This window comes from Hevea brasiliensis, chromosome 6 (genome assembly GCF_030052815.1).
Source record: "Hevea brasiliensis isolate MT/VB/25A 57/8 chromosome 6, ASM3005281v1, whole genome shotgun sequence".
Classification (NCBI taxonomy): Eukaryota; Viridiplantae; Streptophyta; class Magnoliopsida; order Malpighiales; family Euphorbiaceae; genus Hevea; species Hevea brasiliensis.
Window position 1 is genome coordinate 45,581,530 of NC_079498.1, and position 16,390 is coordinate 45,597,919.

Below are 16,390 nucleotides of genomic sequence, written 5' to 3' on the forward strand. Positions count from 1 at the left end.
CTTGCCGCCTCACCTCTCTCTCCCCATTCTTTCACTTTGTTCCACCATTGTTAAGGGAAAGGAAGCTTGAATTTCCCTACTCTATCCCATAAATTCACAAAGTCCCAACACAAAAAAATTCTCTTTACATGTTGAGGAAACATTAGAGAGTAAAAAGAAGAAGAAAGAATTGAAGAAAGGAAAGCCTAGAAACCCTCCAAGCAAAGGTTAGTCTTCTAACTACCAATTATCTAATCAAATGCATATTTAGTTATTGAAATGAGCTTAAAAACTAAAGAAATGAAATAAAAACACTTGTAAAGGACTAAACTGAAATTTGGCCAGCATGATGGGGAGTGTGTTTTGCATGGTTTGATGGATTTGAATGAGTTTAGAAACTTTATTTAGTTGAATGGTTAGGATTAAAAGCACTAAATGTGGTTAAATGCATGAGGTTGGTGAATTAGGGTTTTGAACATTAGGGTTTATGGACCAAAAATGTGAGAAATGATTAAATAATGTCTTTGACCTATTGTGAAGTGAAAAATGGTCATTTGTGACCAAATGAGTTGTGTTGGAATGGTTGGAATTAAAGTCAAATTCGGAGGGAGTGTGGTCATGCTGCTGGCAGTATGACCAAGACAAATTTGAAGGACCAAAAATGAAATTTTACAAGTTCAATTGGTATAGGACCAATTGGGGATGAAAATAGACACTAGATGACACAATTTTCATTTAGGAAGCATGCCCAAAAAGTGACCAAAACCTAGTGAACAAATTGACCAAAGTTGAAAAATTGCAAGCTGCCCTGTAAAAACTGACCAAATGAACATTGTTTGTTCATTTGGTCATAACTCGAGCTAGGCAGGTCAAAATGACCTGAAATTTTACCAGAGGTTAGATGAGATATAGACCTAAAACTTTCATGAAGAACACAAGCCCAAATTCTGCCAGCAACCAAGCCATTTGGCCACCCCAATTTGGTGACCCAAAACTGCCAGCACCAAAATTGCCCAGAAAATCTGGGTTGTATTCAATCCGGCAGCCATGGTTCAAATGGCCATAACTTGAGCTACAAAACTCCAATTGGAGTGATTCAAAAAGGAGAATAAACTTAAGACAATAGGAAACATTTTCTATGAAGAAAAGTTTGCCAAATTCTAGCAGTAGAATGACCAATGGAATAGTGCAACTAGGGACACAAAAACTAAAAATTTGACAATTTTGCCTAAAGGACTTAAGCTTTGAGAAAATGACCAAAACCAACAAATTTAATGACCAAAATGTGGTATGTGGGTGAAGTTGGAGTTCCTATACCTATTAAGCCTTAAAAAGTCAACAATTTGACTTGTATCGTATAGTGAATAGTAACCCGAAACACAAAAACTTCGAGAACGTCGAATTTAGCACATTAAAGCTAGGTAAAAGTGAAGTTAAATTTATTTTTGGATTTATACTAAGTTATGGTACTGAAACACTGTGAAACTGTGTGTTTCAGCTGAAAAAGGCTTGGAAGCTCTGAGAGACTGAGTCAAGGCCTAGAGGCGACTAACGTCAGGTCTGTGCACAATAATTCTTGTTTAAATATTTTATTATCAAAAATTTGACTTCTGTGATTAATTATGTACTGTGTTGCCATTTTATAATCGCAAATTTGACTTTGGAAATTGATCAGATTTCTCATAAATTATTTAAATAAATTATTTTGAATTGATTTTGTGTTCACACTTAGCATGACAGTATCACATTATTCCTCCTCCATTTATGGGGTTGAGATCGTTTATTTTCCTCCCTCTCTGGCTTGCCAGTTGAGGTTGAGATCAGATGAGTACTCATTAGCTAGCTAGCCACCTCCCTCATTGATTTTGATTAATGGGGTTATAGATTGCTTTGTCGTGGTGTACAACACGGCATTAATCAGAAATTTTGTGTCATGGCTTAAGTTGTGTATGATTTTAGCAACACTGTGTTTATTAAATTATTTGACTAAATTGTGTTATTATGAGCTTTGATAATTTGTGAAATATGATTGAGAAATATTTAAATTGTGTTTCATCAATGAATGATTTATGTATTGTATTTTAAATTTTTATTGTGCACCACTGAGTATTTTTATACTCAGCGATAGCTTATTTTGCTGTCGCAGATAAGAGCAAGAAAAAAACAGCAGAGTGAGCTGCTATTGAATTGAGGACCACACTGATTTTTTGTACGGGTATTATTTTATACCCTTGTAGTTAATTTTGATGTAAATATTATAACGCTTTATGTATCAATGTAAAGTTGAGTAGTTGTAAATAAATTGTAATAATATTAATTTTGGATTTTCTTCTGTAAATTAATATTTGCACTTGTGAATTTCATACTTTATGCCTTGTGAATGAAGTTATTAAATATTTTGAGATGATAAATTTTGATTTGGATTGTAGAATTATTTTGAAGTGAATTGAATTGAGTTGATTTGAGATTAATTGAAGGTTGGGAGTTAAGAAAATTATTGGAAGTGTTTTTTTTTAGGTATTTGAAGAACTGTTTTCTCCAAATACAAACGGAACTCTGTCAAAATTTTTATAAAATTTGCGGCAAAATTAAAATGGACAAAAATTTTTACTAGTATTTAAACTTTGAATAAATGGTTTTTAATTCCTACCAAAATGCTCACCACTTCCAAAATGTAAGAAAATTGTTTTAAAATCCCTTGTAGGGTACTTAATGAGTTATCGGTAGGTGAAGTTCGGTAGTTCATTAAGTATTCTACGGGATCATGTTATGCCGTACAGAGGGGTAAGGTGTGACATGTTTTAGTGGTATCAGAGCATATTTTTTTAATAAATTTTGACTATGTGTATGAATATTTTATTGATAAGTACAACTGCTCAAGTGTCTTTAATTGATACATATGACGTATTTACATCATGAATATGCACTAATGGAGGTCAACCTCCTTATGTTTGATCTTAGGAAGTAGAAATTTTGGAAAAACAGAATGAAAGGAGGAGATCATTCCGAAGAAGAATCTGTTGAGGCTGAGATTCAAGGGGAAGCCCCAGCACTCCAGAACGTGAGTGGGTCAGCTACTCCAGCTCCTACTCCAGCACCGTAGTTCCCTACTCAGTTTGTACAGCAGATGGCTACATTTTTCCAGCAAATGGTGGGTAATGTGCCACCCCAAGCTCAAATGCAAGCACCTGTAGCACAACCATAGCCCTCAACTCGACAATATGAAAAATTAATGAAATTTGGGGCTACCGAGTTTAAAGGCACTGTGGATCCACTGGAGGCAGAATAGTGGTTGGAATGAATGGAACGGGTTTTCAGAAAGCTGCAGTGTATTGAAGAATTAAAATTTGAGTATTCAGTATCTCTTCTCCAAGGGGATGCATATGAATGGTGGAAGACCATCCCCCACAGCCTGGTTGAGCCACCTGTGCTGACATGGACAGACTTCCTGAGGGAATTCAGGCAGAAATGGGTTCCTGATGCATATGTAGATATGAAATTACAAGAATTCTTGAGTTTGAAACAAGGGGACAGAACCATAGCAGAGTATGAGAGAGACTTCTCAAGGCTAAGCCACTATGCTGGAAGCTTAGTCTCCAACCCCAGAGATAGATGTAAGAGGTTTGAGTCCGGGTTAAGGCCAAACCTGAGGATGCAAGTCGTGGGTTTCCGACATCAGAATTTCGCTGAGTTGATCTCACAGGCCCTAGAACTGGAAAGGATAGAATCAGAAGGGGCAGTGAAGAAGGGTACACAAGAGAAAGAGAAGACTGAAAAGACTACGGGACAAGCATCTGAGAGTGGTTCTAGAAAGAGGAAATAGTTTGGGGGATCCAGCTCCCGTAGATCTGGTAGAGGCAGATTTTCTGGCCCAAGACCACCCCGTTTTGGTCAGCAGACCCAGCAGGCACCCCGAGGAGCTCTATCAGTTCAACAGTGTGAAACTTGTGGTAGAACTCACTGTGGGGTTTGTTTTAAGGCCACCGGTGCATGTTTTAATTGTGGAAGGAGCGGACATTTCGCTAAAGATTATACTAATCCGCGCCGGTCTGGACCTTCTACTACATCTGAAGGATCAGCCCAAGTCTCTGCACCTAGAGGGTCACAGTCAGCTGCTAGAAGTAGAGGTCCTGGTAACACTCCTGGAAGTCAAAGCACTGTTAACCAGCCAGTACCCAGTGGTGCACCAATCAGAGCGTATACCATGCGTCAGAGGGAGGAGGCTGAAACATCAGACATTGTAGCTGGTAATTTTTCCATCCTTGACCAAGATGTACATGTGTTATTTGATCCTGGCTCCACACATTCGTATGTTAGTGCTAGTGTGATGTGTTCTACTGTTATTCAGTGTGTACCAATGGACTATGATGTGCTAGTAACTAGTCCATTAGGCTAGGAGGTCAGGGTAAATAGGCTATATAGGGACTGTCCTTTGGTGATCCAAGGACACACTTTTCTATCTGATTTAATTGAAATGCCCTTCAGAGATTATGACATTATTTTGGGCATGGATTGGTTAGCCAGGCATCACGCCATGATTGACTGTAGACTGAAGACAGTCACTTTTGGTCTTCCTCAGTATGGTGATATAGTAATACACGGGGAAAGGCAGTTATTGCCTTCAAACATCATTTCAGCTGCACTAGCCAGAAAAATGATTAGGAAAGGGTGTGAGGCGTACTTGGCACATGTGATAGACACCCAAGTGGGGAGTCCAAAGATCGAGGACATTCCCTCAGATGTGACTTTTCGGATGTGTTTCCTGATGAATTGCCAGGATTACCTCCAGAAAGAGAAGTGCAGTTTGAAATTGATATTATGCCTGGTGTGGACCCAATCTCCATAACGCCATACAGAATGGCACCAGCATAACTAAAAGAATTGAAAGTACAGTTGCAAGAGCTGCTTGATAAGGGCTTTATCCGCCCTAGTGTGTCACCTTGGAGAGCACCAGTATTGTTTGTAAAGAAGAAGGATGGCACTCTCCGGTTATGCATTGACTATCGACAGTTGAATTAGGTGACAATAAAGAACAGATACCCATTGCCCCGCATTGATGACTTATTTGATCAGTTGAGAGGTGCAACTGTGTTCTCCAAAATTGACCTGAGATCAGGTTATTATCAGCTGAAAGTACAAGAGCAGAGTATTCCTAAAACTGCCTTCAGAACCCGCTATGGCCATTATGAGTTCTTGGTCATGCCATTTGGGTTAACTAATGCTCCGGCTGCTTTTATGGATCTGATGAACACTATTTTCAGACCATACCTCGACCAGTTTGTTGTGGTATTTATTGATGATATATTGGTCTATTCGAGGAATGTAGAAGAGCATGATAGACATCTGCGGATGGTACTGCAGACTTTGAGGGAGAAACAGCTATACGCCAAATTATTGAAATGTGAATTTTGGCTGAAGGAGATATCCTTTTTGGGGCACATAGTATCAGCAGAGAGTATTAAGGTAGATCTTAGCAAGATTGAAGCTGTCTTTAATTGGAAGCCACCCAGAAATGTCACAGAGATTTGCAGTTTTTTGGGGTTAGTTGGATATTACTGTCAATTTATGAAGGAATTCTCCATGTTGGCATCTCCATTGACCAAGCTACTTAGAAAGGATGTGAAATTTTAGTGGACGGACAAATGCCAGCAAAGTTTGATAAATTGAAGAGATGTTTGACTGAGGCTCCAGTCCTGACTTTACCTACACCGAGTAAAGAATATACAATTTACAGCGATGCTTCTCACAATGGGTTAGGTTGTGTATTGATGCAAGATCGAAATGTTATTGCCTATGCATCACGCCAGCTAAAACCACATGAGAGGAATTATCCAACACATGATTTGGAGCTTGCAGCTATTGTGTTTGCTCTTAAGATCTGGAGACGTTATTTGTATGGGGAGAAGTGTTACATCTGCACAGATCATAAGAGTTTGAAGTATTTGGGCACTCAGAAAGAGTTGAATTTGAGACAGAGGAGATGGTTAGAGTTGATAAAAGACTATGATTGCCTAATAGACTATCAGCCAGGGAAAGCTAATATTGTAGCTGACGCCCTAAGTCGCAAGACTATGGCAAGTCTATGGGTTACTCCTTTGTTTTTGGTACATGAGTTGAGATCATTACATGCCAGTTTAGAGATTAATTATGAGGGGCAGACAGCAGTTGCATGGCATGTACAGCCAGTGTTGATTTATCATATCAGAATGGCTGCTCAGAATGATGAAAGGTATCAGAAGCTATTGGAAGAAGTTCGGCAGGGCAAGAAACCAGAATTCTCAATCAGAGATAATGGTTTACTGCTACACCAGGGCAGAATGTGTGTTCCTAATGATGTTGATTTGTGGCAGATCATTTTGAAGGAAGCACATAAGTCTCCTTTTGCCATGCATCCTGGTAGTACAAAAATGTATAGAGGGCTAAAGGAGCATTACTGGTGGATGGGTTTAAAAAGAGATGTGGTAGAGTTTGTATCCAAATGCCTAACTTGTCAGCAAATAAAGGCAGAGCATCAAGTACCCACTGGGTTATTACATCCACTACCAACACCAGAATGGAAATGGGAAAGAATAACGATGGATTTTGTAATGGGACTTTCAAAGACACAGAAGAGTCATGATGCAGTATGGGTCATTGTCGACAGACTGACTAAGTCTGCTCATTTTCTGCCAGTCCGAATGGACTACAGTTTAGACATATTGGCCAGGTTGTAAATCGATGAGATTGTGAGGCTTCATGGAGTGCCAGTATCCATTGTATCAGACAGAGATCCTAGGTTCACTTCTAGATTCTGGGATAGTCTTCAGAGAGCCCTAGGAACTAGATTGAACTTCAGTACTACATTCCACCCATAGACAGATGGCCAGTCTAAGAGGGTAATTCAGATCTTGGAGGACATGCTACGGGCTTGTGTGATTGAGTTTGAGGGTAGCTGGGATATACACTTGCCTTTGATTGAGTTTGCTTATAACAACAGCTACCAATCAAGCATTAGGATGCCTCCATATGAAGCTTTGTATGGCAAAAAATGTAGAACCCCGTTGTGTTGGGATGACATGGGTGAAAGAAAAATGATTGGACCCGAAATTGTTCAACAGACTGAAGAGAAAATCAAGGTGATCAGAGATCGACTTAAAAGCAGATCGACCGTCGAAGTCCTATATTGATTTGAAAAGAAGGGATATTGAGTATGCAGTGGGTGAGAAAGTTTTCCTCAAGGTTTCTCCTTGGAAGAGGATTATGAGATTCGGCAGAAAAGGGAAACTAAGTCCTCGTTTTATCGGGCCATATGAGGTTCTGGAAAGAGTGGGTCCTTTGGCATATCGTTTAGCACTACATCCAGAGTTGGAGAAGATACATAATGTCTTCCATGTGTCTATGTTGAGGAGCTATCGATCAGACCCATCTCATGTACTACCAATAGAAGAAATTGAAGTGAATCCAAACCTCACATATGAAGAAGAACCCATAAAGATTCTGGCTTATGAGGTGAAGCAGCTACGGAACAAGCAGATACTGTTGGTAAAAGTGCTGTGGAACCATCATTCGGGCCAGGAGGCTACTTGGGAACGAAAGGAGGACATGAGGAGACAACACCCACAGCTGCTCAAAGATTGATACCAGGTAAAATTTCGAGACGAAATTTATTTAAGGGGGAGAGAATTGTAACACCCCTATTTGTATAGCCTGGTATATTTCACTGTTCTGGTGACCGGTGTCGGTCCGGACAATTAAGGGGATTAGAACCACACTTAAGACAACTAGAGAAGCCATAAATACAAATAATTAGTAATTGCCAATTAGATAAGTATAAATAAGAAAAACAGAATATAAGAAGTTAAACGAGCTGAGAGTCACAGCGATGGGTGACCTTCTCGGGAAGGACTGCAAAGTCGTTTTAAACTCAAATTTCGAACTGTAAAATGTGATGTTGCGGTCCTCAGGACCCTTATGAACACAGTGGAAAAGAGAAAAATCACGAAAAAGTACTATTAAGTCAATCAAATAATTAGGTCAGGGAGCCGGAAGAAATATTGAATTATTTGCAAACCGGGATGAACCGGCGATGGGCAATTTGGTCAATTAACCCCGAGAGCTGACTCGTGACCTAACTTTCAAATAAAATCGGAGAAAAGAAAATTTCGGAATAGAAAATTAAATTAAAGAACTAATAGAAAAAAAAATGAAAATGAAAAAGTATAGGGAGATGACATCATGCATGACATCATGCATGATGCAATAAAAGTAATAATTAATATATTTAATTAATTAGATTTTTTTGGGGTCTTCCATAAGCTAAAATAGATAAAAGAAAAGAAAAGAAAAAAAAATAAAGTCATCTTCCTTACCCAAACTTGCCGCCTCACCTCTCTCTCCCCATTCTTTCACTTTGTTCCACCATTGTTAAGGGAAAGGAAGCTTGAATTTCCCTACTCTATCCCATAAATTCACAAAGTCCCAACACAAAAAAATTCTCTTTACATGTTGAGAAAACATTAAAGAGTAAAAAGAAGAAGAAAGAATTGAAGATAGGAAAGCCTAGAAACCCTCCAAGCAATGGAATAGTGCAACCAGGGACACAAAAACTGAAAATTTGACAATTTTGCCTAAAGGACTTAAGCTTTGAGAAAATGACCAAAACCAACAAATTTAATGACCAAAATGTGGTATGTGGGTGAAGTTGGAGTTCCCATACCTATTAAGCCTTAAAAAGTCAACAATTTGACTTGAATCGTATAGTGAATAGTAACCCGAAACACAAAAACTTCGAGAACGTCGAATTTAACACATTAAAGCTAGGTAAAAGTGAAGTTAAATTTATTTTTGGATTTATGCTAAGTTATGGTATCAAACACCGTGGAAACTGTGTGTTTCAATTGAAAAGGCTTGGAAGCTCTGAGAGACTGAGTCAAGGCCTAGAGGCGACTCACGTCAGGTCTGTGCACAATAATTCTTGTTTAAATATTTTATTCTCAAAAATTTGACTTCTGTGATTAATTATGTACTGTGTTGCCATTTTATAATCGCAAATATGACTTTGAAAATTGATCAGATTTCTCATAAATTATTTAAATAAATTGTTTTGAATTGATTTTGTGTTCACACTTAGCATGACAGTATCACATTATTCCTCCTCCATTTATGGGGTTGAGATCGTTTATTTTCCTCCCTCTCTGGCTTGCCAGTTGAGGTTGAGATCGGATGAGTACTCATTAGCTAGCTAGCCACCTCCCTCATTGATTTCGATTAATGGGGTTGTAGATTGCTTTGTCGTGGTGTACAACACGGCATTGATCGAAAATTTTGTGTCATGGCTTAAGTTGTGTATGATTTTGGCAACACTGTGTTTATTAAATTATTTGACTAAATTGTATTATTATGAGCTTTGATAATTTGTGAAATATGATTGAGAAATATTTAAATTGTGTTTCATCAATGAATGATTTATGTATTGTATTTTAAATTTTTATTGTGCCCACTGAGTATTTTTATACTCAGCGATAGCTTATTTTGCTGTCGCAGATAAGAGCAAGGAAAAAGCAGCAGAGTGAGCTGCTATTGAATTGAGGACCACACTGATCTTTTGTACGGGTATTATATTATACCCTTGTAGTTAATTTTGATGTAAATATTATAACGCTTTATGTAGCAATGTAAAGTTGAGCAGTTGTAAAATAAATTGTAATAATATTATTTTTGGATTTCCTTATGTAAATTAAAATTTGTACTTGTGAATTTCATACTTTATGCCTTGTGAATGAAGTTATTAAATATTTTGAGATGATAAATTTTGATTTGGATTATGGAATTATTTTGAATTGAATTGAATTGAGTTGATTTGAGATTAATTGAGGGTTGGGAGTTGAGAAAATTATTGGAAGTGTTTTTTTTTTAGGTATTTGAAGAACTATTTTCTTCAAATACAAACAGAACTCTGTCAAAATTTTTATAAAATTTGCGGCAAAATTAAAATGGACAAAAATTTTTACTAGTATTTAAACTTTGAATAAATGGTTTTTAATTCCTACCAAAATGCTCACCACTTCCAAAATGTAAGAAAATTGTTTTAAAATCCCTTGTAGGGTACTTAATGAGTTATCGGTAGGTGAAGTTCGGTAGTTCATTAAGTATTCTACGGGATCATTTTATTCCTTACAGAGGGTAAGGTGTGACACATTCCTTCTTATGAATTTATCCGGGTTGTTACCTAGATGATGACTCTTTTCTCTGTCTTAGTGGCATTAACATCCAAGTATCATGGTAGTGTTATAGAAAGACAATGCTAAACCAAGTTCAAGGGTATCACAAAAAGGACTTTTGTTGTTGACATCGATATTCTCCTTGATAGTGCTATTATAACATATAGTTTTCAATGAAAGAATACATTATACAAAAAATATTGTAATGCCCTCACTTTAGATAGTCCATACATTCTACTGTTTTGTGATCAATATTTGTCCGAACAACTAGAATGTCTAGAATTGTATTTAGACTAGAGTGAGAGGTCATAAATAATTCAAATAAGTGTAAGAAAAATTAAGAAAAAATTTTAGAAATAAAATACAATAAAGTTAAATGAACCGGTGCCCTAACGATGGGTGACCAAATGGGAAGTTGCTGTCTTCACAGCTAGTAGCCCTAAACCCAAGGGAAATCCCGTGAAATAATTTATGGGATGCCAGAGAAAAGTTACGGCACCCTAGGTAGCATTAGAATGCCAAGAAAAGGTTAGGAGAATTTTTAATATCGGTACAGACAATTTTAGTCTGTTAAGTAAAATGAAGGACAGTTTGGTCATTTTGTCTTTAGAGATAATTTTTGACCAACTTGTCCAACTAAGTAAATACATTATATAACATAAAATATGAATAAATATTGAAGAAAAATTTATGAAAAACATGTAAAAGAGAAAAGAAAGAAAGACAAAATAAAAAGAAATTAAAAACTCAATTATTACATCATGATGATGCAATAAAAAGTGGTTAGCCAATTAGAACTCAACAAGCACATTAAAACATTTAAAAGAGGATAAAATTGAATAAAAATCTGTTGTTTTCCTCCCTCATTTTCAGCCAGCCAAGACCCTCTCTTCAAATCCTCCATTGAAATACTTCTTCTAAGCTTGATTTCCACCTAAAACCACCATAAAACCCCTTCCTATCTTCACTAAAATTAATCCTTACCACTAAAGCAAGCTTGAGGCAGCAATTTGAAGAAGAAATTGAGAATAATTACAAGCTCAAGTTAGCTCATCAAAAGGTTAGTGCTATATCTCTCCATTTTTCTCTTTAAATTTGAAGTTAGGTGTATGGATTTAGTTAGAAATTCATGAAATTAAAAGAACATATCCATGTATAGACCAACTAAAATTTTTGGCAGCCTTAGTGATGGAAGTGTTGATGAGTTTTGAATGAATTTAAGTTGTATATGGGTGGTCTTGAACATGAGTATGAGACTTAAACATCATTAAGTATGTTGAATTGATGTATGCGCATGAATGGATATTTGAGAATTAGGTTTTGAGGCATGAAGTTAGGGTTTTGTTCATGTGTTGCAGAATTGGAGTCCTAATAGTCAATTAGTGACCATTTAGCTATATTTGATGAGGAATTGAAGTGATTTATGCCAATGGAATTGAGGTTAGGTATGCTGCCTTAAGTGACTTGTAGGGTTGGATGTGAGTCCAGCAAGTTTGGGTAGCTGTAACTTGAGTGGTGTAAGTTTAATTGGTGCAAGGCCAATTGGACATGAAACTAGACACATAATAGCACAACTTTGATAGAGAAACCTTGCTTAGAAACCAAACTTAGGATACCCTAAAAATTGATCAAATTCGGGTAACCAACCTGCTGGTCCTAGAAATTGACCAAATGAATAGTGTTTGTTCATTTGGCCATAACTCAATGTAGAAATGTCCAAATAACCTGAATTTTATATCAATTAAAAGCTTAGACAATTTAGAATAACTTTTATGAAGAATACCAACTCAAATTCTAAGCTTACCCCATTTGAAATGCTAGCCAAATTTAGGATACCCAATCTGCCAGAACCAATTCTGCCTAGAAATTCTGGGTAGAAAGCAATCCGGCCAGCCCTAAAGAAATTAGCATAACTTGAGCTACAAAACTCTAAATGGAGTGATTCACAAAGGAAATTAAAGAAGACACATAAAGGAACAACTTTCATGAAGAAAGTTCTGTCAAAATTTCACTGTAGCAAGGTCCAATGGAACAGTAAACATGGACCTCAATTTTGGAAATTTGAAATAAAATCTTGGAGACTAGGAATTGAGTTTGGCAACCAATGCTAACAAAAATAAATTGTAAAATGTGGTATATTGGTGAAGTTAGGCTTAACAAATCTATTATGAATTTAAAAGTCAACTTTTGTATAGGAATGGTCAAGTGAATAGTAACAATAAAAATTAATAGAGTGAATGGTACCCTATTTAAATGATTTAATGAATGTTTAAATTATGTAAATGTATAGATGAGATTTGTATTCTCATCACAAATAGAACTTAGGGAATATTGTTAATTTAATTTGAAATGTGATTTATAAATGACTATAAATGAAATATTAAAAGTATAAAGGATGTGCAAATAATATTTGAGACTTAAGTTCCTTTTATGAATACAAATGAAAATACTTGAATTTAGGTACATATAAATGAAAATGCTTGAACCTAGATACCTGTAAATTGGTGTAATAAATTAGCTAAATGATAAATAGATAGTGAGGTTGATAAATAGTGAACTATATAAATGAAATTTATGAATATATGCATTAAATAAAAATGAAATTGGACATAGTATTTCCACTAGGAAATAAAATAAAAACCTATTAACACTTAATGGTACATGAGTGAAAATAAGAAGAATCATAAATTTTATGTAAGCAAAAATACTTCTTGAATTGCAAATGATAAGTTATATAAATAGTTGATTCAATTTTTTTTTGAATTTGAGTGACACTAGGATTTAAGGAAAATTTAGTTAAATTTGAAATCCATAAAATATTCATGGATTACTTGGAATATGAATGATAATTTACATCAATAGGGTAATAAATAAATGGATGTATAAATTTGACATTAGTTCTCCTCATTAGACAAAGAAAAAAATATTTTGATGTACAAATGGTACATAAAATTGATTGATGTGAATTGAAATTATCATAAATGGTGTAATGAATTGTATAAATTGTGTAGGAATGAAATTTGGGTATTTATGTTTTTGCTATGAATAAAAGTTAAAATACGATAAATTAGGATTGGAGTATTTAATAAAATAATGATATTATGTGTCCTTGTATTGCCTAGACATATGTGTCAAAGTGGATAGATTGGCATACCAATAGGGTAAGGCTTTATGCCTGTATTCATGGCTTTATGCCTGCACTAATGGCTTTTATGCCCGATTACTTGTTATCATGGCTTTTAGCTATACTTATATTTTATCATGGCTTTTTAGCCATACTGACTGCATACTTGGTTGACGTACTGAGCTTACACATCCTATGATATGACGACCCTAGGCATTGAGGTGTTCAGTGCCAACGACCCGTTATCCAGTTTAGTCAACCTATCATAGGTTACATGGGCAGTGAAATTTATTGAAATGAGTTAAGAATAATAGCAACTGAAAATATTAGCAATTAAATAAAAGAGTAAGAATATTTAAAATAAATTAGATTAGTTATTTAGTAGAAAGAATTGAAATGAATTAGAACGATATTAAAATTTAATTATTATGAAATAATCTGCGATAACCTAAAAAGTATTGAATGAAATGATAAAAAGATTTGCAAAAAGAGATATAAGTATATTACTACTGTGAATTTAGGAATAAATTGCTTATTAAGAGGAATAAATTAGAACGAAAGATAATTGATACTAGAAGTATTATATTAAATTAGATTAAATTTCAGAGTATTCAAGGTATAATTCATTTTTTTCTTTATTTGTATATTATTTTCTTTGTTATATTATTGCACCACTAAGCAGCAATACTTAGCGCGATGGATTTGTTTCCCTCGAGCAGGTACTGAAGACAAAGCCCAATGGATATTAGACTGGATTTTGGAGTTCGGATCTGCAGAAGTGTCAGAAGTGTTCAAGATTGTCACATTCTCAGCAATGCATGAAGATAGGGCTCACATTAGTCATATTATGTAATTTGTGCATTATAATTATTTATTATGTTGTAATAAAAATTAGGAAATTGTATGTAATATATACCTGATGCAAATTATGAATTTATGCAATTAGTTTGCAAATTATGTAAACTAATGAAATTGAGAATTTTGATATATGTAATAAGCATGAATGAATTTGTACAAATGAGTATGGATTTGAATTACATAATGATTTTTGAAATGATGATATGAGTATGGATGAATTATTATATGGAAAATATTATTGAAATTTTCAAGTAGGTGAATAGTGAAATACGCCAACTGGCAATAAAATAAGGGAAACTCCACTGGTTTCTCCTTAATTATTAAAGGAATAAAGTAAAATAAGATAGGGTGCTCGGACATTGAGTGTGACACGTCTTACTCGGCTACACTGTAGACAGGTAAAGAGTGTCACAAATATACACTGAAATCTGATATTACTTATTCTTAAGCTTTATTTATTGTCATTGTAAAGTATAAAAGAATTGGAAATTGCTTTCTTTTGAAATGGAATGTGTAGCTTTCATTTTTTATGTGCAATAGTGATATCTTGAATAAAAATATTTGCTTCTCAACATCGTTTCCTACCATTATTTTTAAATAATTACATTTCTCCCAAATTTTCTTTGAGTAATAGACACCTTTTATTGCTAGTTTTTCATTAAATAATTTCCAACCTTTTATATGACTCAAGAGTAATCTTAAGTAGACCTCTCACCCTTCATTGGATTCACTGCATTTATACAGTATATGCTTGCCTTAACTTTTGTTAGAACCATATTCAACCATACATGTTTAATTTATAATGTTTTAGGAATTCTCTGTACAATAGTCATCTTACATTTTCATCAATTGAGCATGTTCTGAAAAACTCTGTCAACATTGTTCTTTATACATAATTCCATTGCACGATATGTTCAAGGATTGTGATAAATATATGGATTATTTAACAAATTTTATTTTTATGACTTTCATATTTCAATGCTAAAAGAGCTTATTCGTGGCTTATATGATTTGTTATTACATGACAATAATAAAATATTTCTCAAAACAACTTATCGGAGTAATATATCCCTTAATAAAAATTAATGTTAAAAAGCTTATTTGACAAATTTTTAAGGTGTAATTGGCTTCAATTAGGTTTTAAACTTGAGACTTCATAACTTTATAAATTATTCCAATACCACTGAACTAAAGCTTACTGGGTTGTTTGACATTATCATTTAAATTGTTATTGAAAAATATTACCTTAAATATATTAACTAAATGTCATTAAAAATTAGTTTTAAGTTGAATATATATATTTTAATAATAAAAACTTTAAAATATTTAAACAATTATTAAATTAAATTTTTAAATAAAATATTATTTAAATAATTATTTATAGTTCATAGTCTTGAAAAAAGTTAAAACGTTTAGTTTTATTTAATATTCATAATTTTAAATAATATTATTGTTATTTTAATTTAATTTATTATAAAAGTGTAATTTAAATTTTTAAATATATTTTATTGTTTTGATATTATTAATAATAAATTTTTATTTAAAAAATTATAAAAGATTAATAAATATGTAAAATAAAATAAAATAAAATAAATCTTAATTTTACACATATATTTTGATATAGTCCCCTAATAAATACATAATATATTATATTATAAAATTTTAAGTTCTCTAATAAACTATATAATGTTAGACTCCTATTAGTATTACAATACAATTATAACAATTTTAAGACAATATTTTTTTACTTATTTTTTTTTCAAATTAAAATAAAATTGTAGTATATAAAAAAAAATTATTTTTCTTTCATGATAAGTATTGATAATGGGTTTTTTAGTTTATTAATAATGTTTTTTTTTTAATTTTTCACTTATTAATTTCTTATTTTATTTAATTACTTATAAAATTTTATATTTAATTGAAATAAAGTATAAGTAGGATTAATAATTTTAAATTTATATAAACTTTAAATTTAAGAATTTTAAATTTATATAAAATTTAAAATTAATTTAAATTATAAAAATATAATTATAATTAATTTGAAAAATGAATGGTGTTTTTGGCAAACATAATCTTCCCCACTTCACATATACATAAGATGATAGATATAGATATAGATTATAAAATTATAGATAAACTATGGATATAGATTATAGATTACATTGCATAAAGTTTATTATAAATACTAATTTAATAATTCTTATATTAATTTTTTTAAATAAACCTTATT